The following is a 13,272-nucleotide window of genomic DNA, read 5'->3' as shown; positions in this document are numbered from 1 at the left end:
TGTATATTTATGCCTGACAGGTTGTTATTCTATTCCTCTACATTTGCAATATATGAACTTATAAGCTGTATAATATATAACTATTGGTCTATGCCACCGGACTATAACCTAATTTTATCACCTATTAAAAAAATATATGGCTCAAAATGCCACTTAATATGCAAGTTCCATTGCAATGCAGGTAAATTAGTTTTATTTTTTTATGTAGATCTACAAATTAGACCGGCACCAGTCGATGTACAATGTAGCTTACTGATGGGAGGAAAAAATCTTATGAAGGACTAGTAATAGTAGCAAGAAGAAGTCTAAGATAAGTTGTATTATTTCGTATTGAATCAAAATGTGTAGTATAATCCCACGTTATTCTATATTCTATTCAAGCCTCTTTTATTACTTGTGTAGCTTTGACAACATTCTGGTGCTGTTGTATCGTTGTCCTGACGTCATAAGGTTGTTCGGCTGACGTCACGTGCATCGCATCATCTTACTTGTCCACAATGTAGTCTGGAAGAGGCGTATAAGATAGTTGTAATAACATACATGTAACACATTACATGTCAGACTGTGGTGCTAAACATACTTTTCATGACAAAGGTATATCAAAATCGTGTAGTCTCATCACTTCTGTCGTTCTATTATCGCACTCTTGCAGTTTAAAGTGGTGTCTGAATGAGTGGTAGAAATTACCAAAATATGGTGAACTAAAAGATCCAGTTGTGATCTGTGAAGTTCCAGCAAAAAGAGCTCATAGGCCTTGGTTAACTCCTCTGGATTAGGATTGACTGATGATTTATTCATTTGTAGAACATCGCGGCCTAAAGGCTGAATCGTAAACCAAGCAATTTGTCAATCGACTGGCCCAACTCCTCTAATGTTGATCCGTTCTTCCCATTCTGGTCAATTTTTACAAATTTCTGCAGTGATCATAATACAAACTATTATTTTCTAGACATTTGAAAGTATCGATGATATCTGTCTAGTAAAATTTACTTTGGAGTCTCAGCTTTTAAGTTCTGGGTGTTACACATGCATGAAGTGTGATATGATTGTGTATGTGCCTGTATGGCTTTGGCCATCGGTTTACTTGACAAGGTGGGTAACATTGCTAGAACGATATTGCCATAAACACTACATTCACTCCCTACTGAAGTCTTGAGGCATATGTTTGCTGAAAGTTTCAATAAGCTTCTTGCTCACCGAACTGGCAGATGTAGGGCCGCCTCACACCGCAGTCCACGGGGTCCCAATGCGACTCGCGCCGAGTCCTCCGCAGTACCACACAGTCCCTTTCTGTGTGAGGACTGTCGGTTCGGAAGTTATGGTAGCCTCCCAGCGGGGTCTATTGGGGGCCAAGTGTTGCAAAATTAAACGTATACATAGAACGAATTTTCTCTCACACAGAAGGGTTGAAAAAGGTCTCACACACAGACAGATTTTTCTCTCTCACACAACAGTGGAAAAAGGTCGCACACATTGACAGATTTTTCTCTCTCACACAACCGTTGGAAAATGTCGCACACATCGACAGATTTTTCTCTCCCACTCCAAAGTTGAAAAACTTCGCACACAGTCACAGATTTTCAGAAGGTGATTTTTTAACCATGTGTTGTCCTATATCATTCTTCATAAATGTTATAAATGCAAGCATATACAGACGGTTTCTCGGTTCAACATGTACTTTATTCTTCAATATAGAGGCTATTATATTCTTTAAGTGAATACCGTGACCGGTATTCAAATCCATTTCTATTTTTCTATTTCAGCATTAATGATACAATGGCCAGCATGAATTTGACTTTTGACCTGTTATATAGCTTATATGATTTGCCCTTTTCCCATAGAGACATGTATTTGAAATATACCGTAGCTGGAATGTCTCTGGATTCATAGAATGCACGCACACATGTCATATAAGTTGTCCTTCACCGACTCAAACTTGCACGCTCGATATCTTTCTTAGATACTCTTTCAGATCGTTCGTGCAGTCATACATAATATCTGTAAAAACAAATATTATCCAAAAACTGAGGCTGAATTTTTTTCACATACACAGCAAGACGTTTCTGCAAGTCAGTCACCCATGGTAAGAAAGCTTAAGGTGGAAAAAAATCCGTCCCTGAAGAGAACAGTTTAAAAGATCCTTCTTCGGATGTATAAGTACGGCGACTTTAAAGTTTTGGGGGTTGATTGCATTCTTCACATAGTGCAGACACCACAAGAATATGGCGCGTCAACAAATGTGCAATTTTTTGTCTCAAACACACGCAGATATCAACTCTCAAACACATATCGAATTATTCTTTCCAAAGACAAACTATTCTTTGATACAGCAGACATTTTTATTCCGACACACAAACACTACAATTCTCTCTCACACACAGCACAAAAAGTTCTCTCACTTCGGGAGGCTTTCCCTGCCAACCCGCGGCTGTAGGAGTGAGCGATTTTTTCGTCTGAGTGAGAGCGAAATTTGGTCGATGTGCGAGCGCTTTCGGAGTAGTGGAAGAATAACTTGCTTGAGTTTTCTTAACTTCCAAATGGCAATGAACAGTGTCATTTTCTTGTTTCCACTAATAAATCTTTTTAACAATGACATTCTGCTATATTATAGACATTTCCTCGACAATGATATTATTCCGACACACAACGCTGAAATTCTCTCTCACCCACAGAACAAAAAGTTCTCTCACTCCGCGAGGCTTCCCCTACCAACCCGGCTGGAGGAGTGAGCGATTACTTTGGTCTGAGTGAGAGCGAATCTTTGTCGATGTGAGAGCGCTTTCGGAGTAGTGGAAGAATAACTTTCTTGAGTTTTCTGAACTTCTAAAGGGGAATGAACAGTGTCATTTTCTTCAGTTTCCAATAATAAACCATTTTAACAATGACATTCTGTTATGTTATAGACATTTCCTCGACAATCACTTTATTCCGACACACAACGCAGAAATTCTCTCTCACCCACAGAACAAAAAGTTCTTTCACCTCGGGGGCTTTCCCCGCCAACCCGGCTGGAGGAGTGAGCGATTTTTTTGGTCTGAGTGAGTGCGAACTTTGGTCGATGTGAGAGCGCTTTCGGAGTAGTGAAAGAATAACTTCCTGGAGGTTTATTTACTTCAAACGCAAAAAAACATTGACATTTTATTCAGTTTGAAATGATATACATCATGCAATAACAATCACTCATACGAAAGATATTCTGTTGACGATCAATCTTTTTCCGACACACAACGCTAAAATTCTCTCTCACACACAGAAGTAAAGACAGAACAAAAAGTTCTCTCACTTCGGGAGGCTTTCCCTGCCAACCGGTAGTAGGAGTGAGCTCTTTTTTTGGGTCTGAGTGAGAGCGAAAATTCGTCGATGTGAGAGCGCTTTCGGAGTAGTGAAAGAATAAATTCCTGGAGGTTTATTTACTTTAGACTCAAATCAACACCTGACATTCTGTTCAGTTTGAAACAATATACATCATACAATAATAATCACCTATACCAAAGATATTGTCTTGACAATGAATCTTTTTCCGACACACAACACGGACATTTTCTCTCACAAACAGAACAAAAAGTTCTCTCACTTCGAAAGGCTTTCCATGCCAACCCGGCTGTAGGAGTGAGCGAATTTGTTGTCTGAGTGAGAGAGAAAATTGGTCGACGTGAGAGCGCTTTCGGAGTAGTGAAAGAATAACTTCATAGAGGTTTGTTAACTTTAAACGCAAATCAACAACTGACATTTTGTTCAGTTTGAAACAATATACATCCTACAATAATAATCACTTATATATTAAGATATTGTCTTGACAATCAATCTTTTTCTGACACACAACGCGAAAATTCTCTCTCACCCACAGAACAAAAAGTTCTCTCACCTCGGAGGCTTCCTTGCCAACCCGGCTGGAGGAGTAAGCGATTTTTTTGGGTCTGAGTGAGAGCGAAATTTTGTCGATGTGAGAGCGCTTTTGGAGTAGTGAAAGAATAACTTCCTGGAGGTTTATTTACTTCTAAAGGGGAATGAACAGTGTCATTTTCTTCAGTTTCCAATAATAAACCATTTTAACAATCACATTCTGTTATATTTATATACATTTCCTCGACAATCATATTATTCCGACACACAGCGCAGAAATTCTCTCTCACCCACGGAACAAAAAGTTCTCTCACCTCGGGGGCTTTCCCCGCCAACCCGGCTGAAGGAGTGAGCGATTTTTTTTGGTCGGAGTGAGAGCGAAATTTGGTCGATGTGAGAGCGCTTTGGGAATTGTGAAAGACTAACTTCCTTCATTATTTCTTTACTTCAAGCGCATATTAAAAACTGACATTTTGTATAGTTTGAAACGATATACATCATACACTAACAATCATTTAAACCAAAGACATTGTCTTGACGTTCAATCTTTTTCCGACACACAACGCTACAATTCTTTCTCACCTACAGAAGAAAAGTTCTGTCACTTCGGGAGGCTTCCCCTGCCAACCCGACCGTAGGAGTGAGCGATTTTTTGGATCTGAGTGAGAGCGAACTTTTGTCGATGTGAGAGCGCTTTCGGAATAGAGAAAGAATAACTTCCTTCAGAATTTTTGCACTTCAAACGCAAAATAAATGCTGACATTTTGTTTAGTTTGTAACGATATACACTATACAATACCAATCACTTATACCAAATATTAACAATATTGTCTTGACAATCAATCTTTTTCCGACACACAACGCTACAATTCTCTCTCACCTACAGAACAAAAAGTTCTGTCACTTCGGGAGGCTTCCTTGCCAACCCGGCTGTAGGAGTGAGCGCTTTTTTTGGTCTGAGTGAGTGCGAACTTTTGTCGATGTGAGAGCGCTTTTGGAGTAGTGAAAGAACAACTTCTTTTAGTATTTTTTACTTAAAACTAAAAAATAAACACTGACATTTTGTCTAGTTTGTAACGATATACACTATACAATAACAATCACTTATACCAAATATTAAAGAAATTGTCTTGACAATCAATCTTTCTCCGACACACAACGCTGAAATTCTCTCTCACACACAGAACAAAAAGTTCTCTCACTTCGGGAGGCTTCCCTACCAACGTGGCTGTAGGAGTGAGCGATTTTTTGGGTCTGAGTGAGTGCGAACTTTTGTCGATGTGAGAGCGCTTTTGGAGTAGTGAAAGAACAACTTCTTTAAGTATTTTTTACTAAAAACGCAAAATAGTCACTGGCATTTTTTTCAGTTTGTAACGATATACACCATACAATAACAATCACTTATACCAAATATTAAAGATATTGTCTTGACAATCAATCTTTCTCCGACACACAACGCTAAAATTCTCTCTCACACACAGAACAAAAAGTTCTCTCACTCCGGGAGGCTTCCCTGCCAACGCTGCTGTAGGAGTGAGCGATTTTTTGGGTCTGAGTGAGTGCGAACTTTTGTCGATGTGAGAGCGCTTTTGGAGTAGTGAAAGAACAACTTCTTTAAGTATTTTTTACTAAAAACGCAAAATAAACGCAGGCCTTTCGTTTAGTTTGTAACGATATACACTATACAATACCAATCACTTATACCAAATATTAAAGATATTGTCTTGACAATCAATCTTTCTCCGACACACAACGCTAAAATTCTCTCTCACACACAGAACAAAAAGTTCTCTCACTCCGGGAGGCTTCCCTGCCAACGCTGCTGTAGGAGTGAGCGATTTTTTGGGTCTGAGTGAGTGCGAACTTTTGTCGATGTGAGAGCGCTTTTGGAGTAGTGAAAGAACAACTTCTTTTAGTATTTGTTACTTAAAACGCAAAATAAACGCAGACCTTTTGTTTAGTTTGTAACGATATACACTATACAATACCAATCACTTATACCAAATATTAAAGATATTGTCTTGACAATCAATCTTTCTCCGACACACAGCGCTAAAATTCTCTCTCACACACCGAACAAAAAGTTCTCTCACTTCGTGGGGCTCTCCTACCAACCCGGTTTTAGAAGGGAGCGAATTTTTGGGTCTGAGTGAGAGCGAATTTTTGTCGTTGTGAAAGTGTTTTAGGGGTAGTGAAAGAACAACTTCCTTCAGTATTTTTTTACTTAAAACACAAAATAAACGCTGACATTTTGTTCAATTTGCAACGATATACACTATACAATACCAATCACTTATACCAAATATTAAAGATATTGTTTTGAAAATCAATCTTTTTCCGACACACAACGCTAAAATTCTCTCTCACACACAGAACAAAAAGTTCTCTCACTTTGGGAGGCTTCCTTGCCAACCCGGCTGTAGGAGTGAGCGCTTTTTGGAGTCTGAGTGAGTGCGAACTTTTGTCGATGTGAGAGCGCTTTCTGAATAGTGAAAGAATAATTTCCTTCAGTATTTTTCCATGCCAAATATTTTATATACCTGTTTAAACGGTTCTTGCTTGAACATGGTCGCTCTAGCGCAGTGGGAAAATTTGCGCATTGTAAACCAATGCACCCGGTTCGATTCCGGGGAGGCAATCATTTTTTGTTAACTTTCTTTTTTTTTCTTCTTTTACATCCATTAAAATACTAATTTTTGCATCCATTGAAATACCTATTAACAATACTTTTGTATAGAACATTAAAACTCACATTTGCACCTGTTCTACTTCTGCATTTTTTCGATGTTGGGATATTTGAATGAGACGTGCGATACTCTGCTTATATGTCGTTCTAACTTTCCATAAAATGCCCATACAGCATCTATATCACAGAATTACACAAGAACAAACTGATTTTCTCGAATATATCTGCATACTGGCTTTTTTCTCAAAATACGCATCAGCCAGCTTTTTTTCAGAAGCTTTCTTGTTTCACTTCAAGCGCAAAATAAACACTGATATTTTGTTTAGTTTATAACGATATACACTATACAATAACAATCACTTATACCAAAGATATGGTCTTGACAATCAATCTTTTCCGACACACAACGCTAAAATTCTCTCTCACACACCGAACAAAAAGTTCTCTCACTTCGTGAGGCTCTCCTACCAACCCGGTTTTAGAAGGGAGCGAATTTTTCGGTCTGAGTGAGAGCGAATTTTTGTCGTTGTGAGAGTGTTTTAGGGGTAGTGAAAGAACAACTTCCTTCAGTATTTTTTTACTTAAAACACAAAATAAACGCTGACATTTTGTTCAATTTGCAACGATATACACTATACAATAACAATCACTTATACCAAATATTAAAGATATTGTCTTGACAATCAATCTTTATCCGACACACAACGCTGAAATTCTCTTTCACCCACAGAACAAAAAGTTCTCTCACTTCGGGAGGCTTCCTTTCCATCGCGGCTGTAGGAGTGACCGATTTTTTGGGTCTGAGTGAGAGCGAACTTTTGTCGATATGAGACCGCTTTCGGAGTAGTGAAAGACTAACTTCCTTGAAGTTTATTTACTTAAGACTCAAATCAACAACTGACATTCTGTACAGTTTGAAACGATATACATTATACAATAACGATGACTTATACCAAAGATGATGTCTTGACAATCAATCTTTTTCCGACACACAACGCTAAAGTTCTCTCTCACCCACAGAACAAAAAGCTCTCTCACTTCGGGAGGCTCTCCTGCCAACGCGGCTGTAGAAGTGAGCGAATTTTTTGGTCTGAGTGAGATCGAAATTTTGTCGTTGTGAGAGCGTTTTAGGAGTAGTGAAAGAACAACTTCCTTCAGTATTTTGTCACTTAGAACACAAAATAAACGCTGACATTTTGTTTAGTTTGCAACGACATACACTATACAATGACAATCACTTATACCAAATATTAAAGATATTGTCTTGACAATTAATCTTTTTCCGACACACAACGCTGGAATTCTCTCTCACCCACAGAACAAAAAGTTCTCTCACTTCGGGAGGCTTCCCTGCCAACGGGGCTGTAGGAGTGAGCGATTTTTTGGGTCTGAGTGAGTGCGAACTTTTGTCGATGTGAGAGCGCTTTTGGAGTAGTGAAAGAACAACTTCTTTCAGCATCATTTCACTTCAAACGCAAGATAAACACTGACATTTTGTTTACTTTGTTACGATATACACTATATATGGTACTTTTGTCTGAATTTCAACAGGGTCTGCAAACTTCTCTAAGTAGATTAGAAAATTATTGTGAATCATGGAAGTTAAATGTTTATCTAAAGAAAACTAAAGTCATTGTATTTACGAAAGGTGGCTGCCTACCAAAAGACTGCCTTTTTCTATATAAAAGAGATGTAGTAGAAATTGTTACAAATTATTGCTATCTGGGAATTGTTGTAAATTCAGCTGGCACGTTCAAGGCAAATAAGAAATTTCTGCACAGCAAAGGCCTGAGAGCCCTATATGGAATCAACCAATCCCTTGGCAAAGCCGACGCTTCTATATCCGTAAGAAGCAAACTATTTGACATATGCGTGAAACCTATTTTGTTGTATGGTTCGGAAATATGGGGCTTATTCAAAACTCCAAAATCATCACCAATTGAAGCTATGCATTTAAAATTTTGTAAACAATCATTGAATGTCCCCAGATCTGCATGTAACCTGGCCGTAATGGTAGAACTGGGAAGACACCCTCTTAAACTAGAAGCATCCCTTAACGCCATCAAACAGTATATTAGAGTACGCCAGAACGTGCCAGCTGATAGTCTATCCGCAGACGCTCTTTTGTGTCAACTTGAAATGGACATTAGGCGCTAAATGCTGGGCTTCTGGAGTCTGCAAGACGCTAGAGGAATGTGGTTTTGGCTATGTCTGGCATTCTCCCATATCATCTGTCCTAAATCCATCACAAATAATTCCATCCATCGACCAACGTTTAAAATATATGTACCTTCAATCTTTCTTAACAGCAATGCGCAACAACAACAGATTACGAACATACAGATTACTTAAGACTACTTACAACCATGACAACGACGAGAAATACTTGAAAGATTGCAAACATTCGGCACAGAACAGCCATCACAAAGCTCCGCATTAGTTCACATAGACTCCACATTGAAAAAGGCCAACATAACCACATTCCTCTGGAAGAAAGACTCTGCCAATACTGTAACTTGAATAAGATAGAGGATGAGTGTCACTTTATTGTTGACTGTACTTTATACAACAACGAAATAAACGTCCTTTTTGAAAATATACAACATATGTTCCCAATTTCCGATACTTGAATACCACGGAAAAATTAATATTTCTCATGCAATTAGATAAACCATATATTACTGATTCCATTTATCCTTATGGTTATAACTGTTTTCAGAAGCGAGAAGAAGTTGAACTTGTACATACTTGAATGTATTAGCATATGTAGAGATGATAAGATACCTTTTTTGTCAAAATTGTATCTAGCGCTACGACCTGTACTTAGCTTGTTTGAGCACAAATGTACAATAAAGGTCATTCATTCTGTATAATACAATTATTCATTCCAAAGATATGGTCTTGACAATAAATCTTTTTCCGACACTCAACGCGGAAATTCTCTCACCTACAGAACAAAAAGTTCTCTCACTTCGGGAGGCTTCATCGCCAATTCGGCTGTAGGAGTGAGCGAATTTTTGGTCTGAGTGAGAGACAAAACTCAACGATGTGAGAGCGTTTTCGGGGTACTAGTAGTGAAAGAAGAACTTCCTTCAGTATTTTTTACTTCAAACGCAAAATAAACCCTGACAATTCACGTTCAATTTGTGGATTGTCAAAACAGTGTCTTTGGTATAAGTCATATTACCATTACCTTCGCCTAGAAGGTTATGTTTTGGGTAGCGTGTGTTTGTATGTTTGTATGTTTGTATGCTTGTATGCTTGTATGCTTGTATGCTTGTATGCTTGTATGCTTGTATGCTTGTATGCTTGTATGCTTGTATGCTTGTATGTTTGTATGTAGAAGACCAGCATAACTCAAGAACATCTGGATGGAATGTATTGGTATTCGGTATGTGGGTAGGTCTTGATGAAACCTGGAAACAATTAGATTTTGGGCTCCCCAACGGCATGTAACGGTACTGCAGCGGAACCTTCTGGTTTGATATCTCGAGTTCTGGACATGCTGCGGCTATGATTTTTGAGTGATAGACAGGTCTATATGCCGAGAGTAAGTGGTATAGGTTTGGGTTCCCTAGCGGCTTGTTTTGGAACTGCAGGGCACGTTTAGTGTCAGACTTTGAAAGGATATAACTCAGGAAAGGGTTGACGGATTGTCATGGCTTTTGGTATGTAGATAGCTTAAGGGATGCTTTCTATAATTTTATTGAAATCTTATTTGCATGATAAATTAGGAAATTGTCTAAACACACCCAGTTTATTAAAAGGACTATTGCAACATGTGACATTTGTAACAGAGAAAGGGAAGAATATTGAAACTTACAAGTTACTAGTATGCAAAATTGAGACCTAATTTGTATAATTAATGAGAAAATGATATAATGTCATCGTGGTAAATGACAGGAAGTTCTTACTTGTAGCATTTGGAAGTTATGTACAGGTGAACATCGTTGAACATTAACTACGTAAATGAGTCCTCATTTGCATAAATTATCAGAAAATGCGATAAAAGCCTTTTTTTCTTAACACAGATTGCGTGCGTCTGTTGTTTGGTGGAGGACATGATCAAGTAATATAGATTATGCAAATGAGAACCTTATTTGCATAATTAATGACAAACACAATTGATACAGCAGTTGTAAAAGATTGAATCATTTGGCGAAGGTATGGGGTCGTGGAACTCTAGTTGTATGATGCATATCGTTGCAAACTGAAGAAAATGTCAGGTTTATTGTGCGTTTGAAGTGAATAAAGCTCAAGGAAGTTGTTCTTCCACCACTCCAAAAGCGCTCTCACATCGACAAAAGTTCGCACTCACTCAGACCCAAAAAATCGCTCACTCCTACAGCCCCGTTGGCAGGGAAGCCTCCCGAAGTGGGAGAACTTTTTATTCCGTGGGTGAGAGAGAATTTCAGCGTTGTGTGTCGGAAAAAGATTGATTGTCGATACAATGTCTTTAATATTTGGTATAAGTGATTGTTATTGTATAGTGTACATCGTTACAAACTAAACAAAATGTCTGCGTTTATTTTGGGTTTTAAGTAAAAAAATACTTAAAGAAGTTGTTCTTTCACTACTCCAAAAGCGCTCTCACATCGACAAAAGTTCGCACTCACTCAGACCAAACAAATCGCTCACTCCTACAGCCGCGTTGGCAGGGAAGCCTCCCGAAGTGAGAGAACTTTTTGTTCTGTGGGTGAAAGAAAATTTCAGCGTTGTGTGTCGGAGAAAGATTGATTATCAAGACAATATCTTTAATATTTGGTATAAGTGATTGGTATTGAATGGTGTATATCGTTACCAACTAAACAAAATGACTGAGTTTATTTTGGGTTTTAAGTAAAAAATACTAAAAGAAGTTGTTCTTTCACTACTCCAAAAGCGCTCTCACATCGACAAAAGTTCGCACTCACTCAGACCCCAAAAATCGCTCACTGCTACAGCCCCGTTGGGAGGGAAGCCTCCCGAAGTGAGAGAACTTTTTGTTCTGTGTGTGAGAGAGAATTTCAGCGTTGTGTGTCGGAGAAAGATTGATTGTCAAGACAATATCTTTAATATTTGGTATAAGTGAGTGTTATTGTATGGTATATATCATTACAGACTGAACAAAATGCCAGTGTTTATTTTGTGTTTTTAGTAAAAAATACTAAAAGAAGTTGTTCTTTCACTACTCCGAAAGCGCTCTCACATCGACAAAAGTTCGCACTCACTCAGACCCCAAAAATCGCTCACTCCTACAGCCGCGTTGGTAGGGAAGCCTCCCGAAGTGAGAGAACTTTTTGTTCTGTGAGTGAGAGAGAATATTTCAGCGTTGTGTGTCAGAATAAAGTGATTGTCGAGGAAATGTCTATAACATAACAGAATGTCATTGTTAAAATGGTTTATTATTTGAAACTGAAGAAAATGACACTGTTCATTCCCCTTTAGAAGTTAATAAAACTTAAGGAAGTTATTCTTCCACTGCTCCGAAAGCGCTCTCACATCGATCAATTTTCTCTCTCACCCAGACCAAACATTTGCTCACTCCTCCATCCGGGTTTGCAGGGGAAGCCTCCCGAAGTGAGAGAACTTTTTGTGATGTGGGAGACAGAGAATTTTAGTATTGTGTGTCAGAATAATATTGATTGTCAAGACAATATCTTTGGTATAAGCGATCATTATTGTATGATGTATATCGTTGCAAACAAAATAAAATTTCAGTGATCATTGTGCATTTTAATTAAATAAACCTCAATGAAGTTATTCTTCCACTACTCCGAAAGCGCTCTCACATCGACCAAATTTCGCTCTCACTCAGACCAAAAAAATCGCTCACTTCTCCAGCCTGATCGGCGGGGAAAGCCTCCGAGGTGAAAGAACTTTTTGTTCCGTGGGTGAGAGAGAATTTCTGCGTTGTGTGTCGGAATGATATGATTGTCGAGGAAATGTCTATAATATAACAGAATGTCATTTTTGACAAGGTTTATTATTGGAAACTGAAGAAAATGACGCTGTTCATTGCCTTTAAGAAGATAAGAAAACTCAAGAAAGTTCTTCTTCCACTACTCCAAAAGCGCTCTCACATCGACCAAATTTCGCTCTCACTCAGACCAAAATAAATCGCTCACTCCTCCAGCCGGGTTGGCGGGGAAAGCCCCCGAGGTGAAAGAACTTTTTGTTCTGTGGGTGAGAGAGAATTTCTGCGTTGTGTTTCGGAATAAAGTGATTGTCGAGGAAATGTCTATAACATAACAGAATGTCATTGTTACAATGGTTTATTATTGGAAACTGAAGAAAATAACACTGTTCATTGCCATTTGGAAGTTCAGAAAACTCAAGCAAGTTATTCTTCCACTACTCCGAAAGCGCTCTCACATCGACCAAATTTCGCTCTCACTCAGACGAAAAAATCGCTCACTCCTACAGCCGGGTTGGCAGGGAAAGCCTCGCGAAATGAGAGAACTTTTTGTTCTGTGGGTGAAAGAGAATTTCAGCGTTGTGTGTCGGAGAAAGATTGATTGTCAAGACAATATCTTTAATATTTGGTATAAGTGATTCGTATTGTATAGTGTATATCGTTGCAAATTGAACAAAATGTCAGCGTTTATTTTGTGTTTTAAGTGAAAAAATACTGAAGGAAGTTGTTCTTTCACTACCCCTTAAAGCGCTCTCACAACGACAAAAATTCGCTCTCACTCAGACCGAAAATTCGCTCACTTCTAAAGCCGGGTTGGTAGGAGAGCCTCACGAACGTATGCGAACTT

General features: G+C 38.5%; 1 long non-coding RNA gene across 1 annotated transcript; it reads right to left on the bottom strand.

The window, feature by feature from the left end:
* Positions 1–180: 180 nt before the first annotated feature.
* Positions 181–1,340, bottom strand: LOC118413521. The gene is made up of 2 exons (XR_004830874.1): positions 1,198–1,340; positions 181–504 (listed from the first exon to the last, which is right to left on the bottom strand). It is a non-coding gene; the product is annotated as an uncharacterized LOC118413521 (long non-coding RNA).
* Positions 1,341–13,272: the final 11,932 nt, after the last annotated feature.

The sequence above is a fragment of the Branchiostoma floridae genome, chromosome 4 (genome assembly GCF_000003815.2).
Source record: "Branchiostoma floridae strain S238N-H82 chromosome 4, Bfl_VNyyK, whole genome shotgun sequence".
Taxonomy (NCBI): Eukaryota; Metazoa; Chordata; class Leptocardii; order Amphioxiformes; family Branchiostomatidae; genus Branchiostoma; species Branchiostoma floridae.
This window is presented reverse-complemented; position numbering and strand designations above follow the sequence as displayed.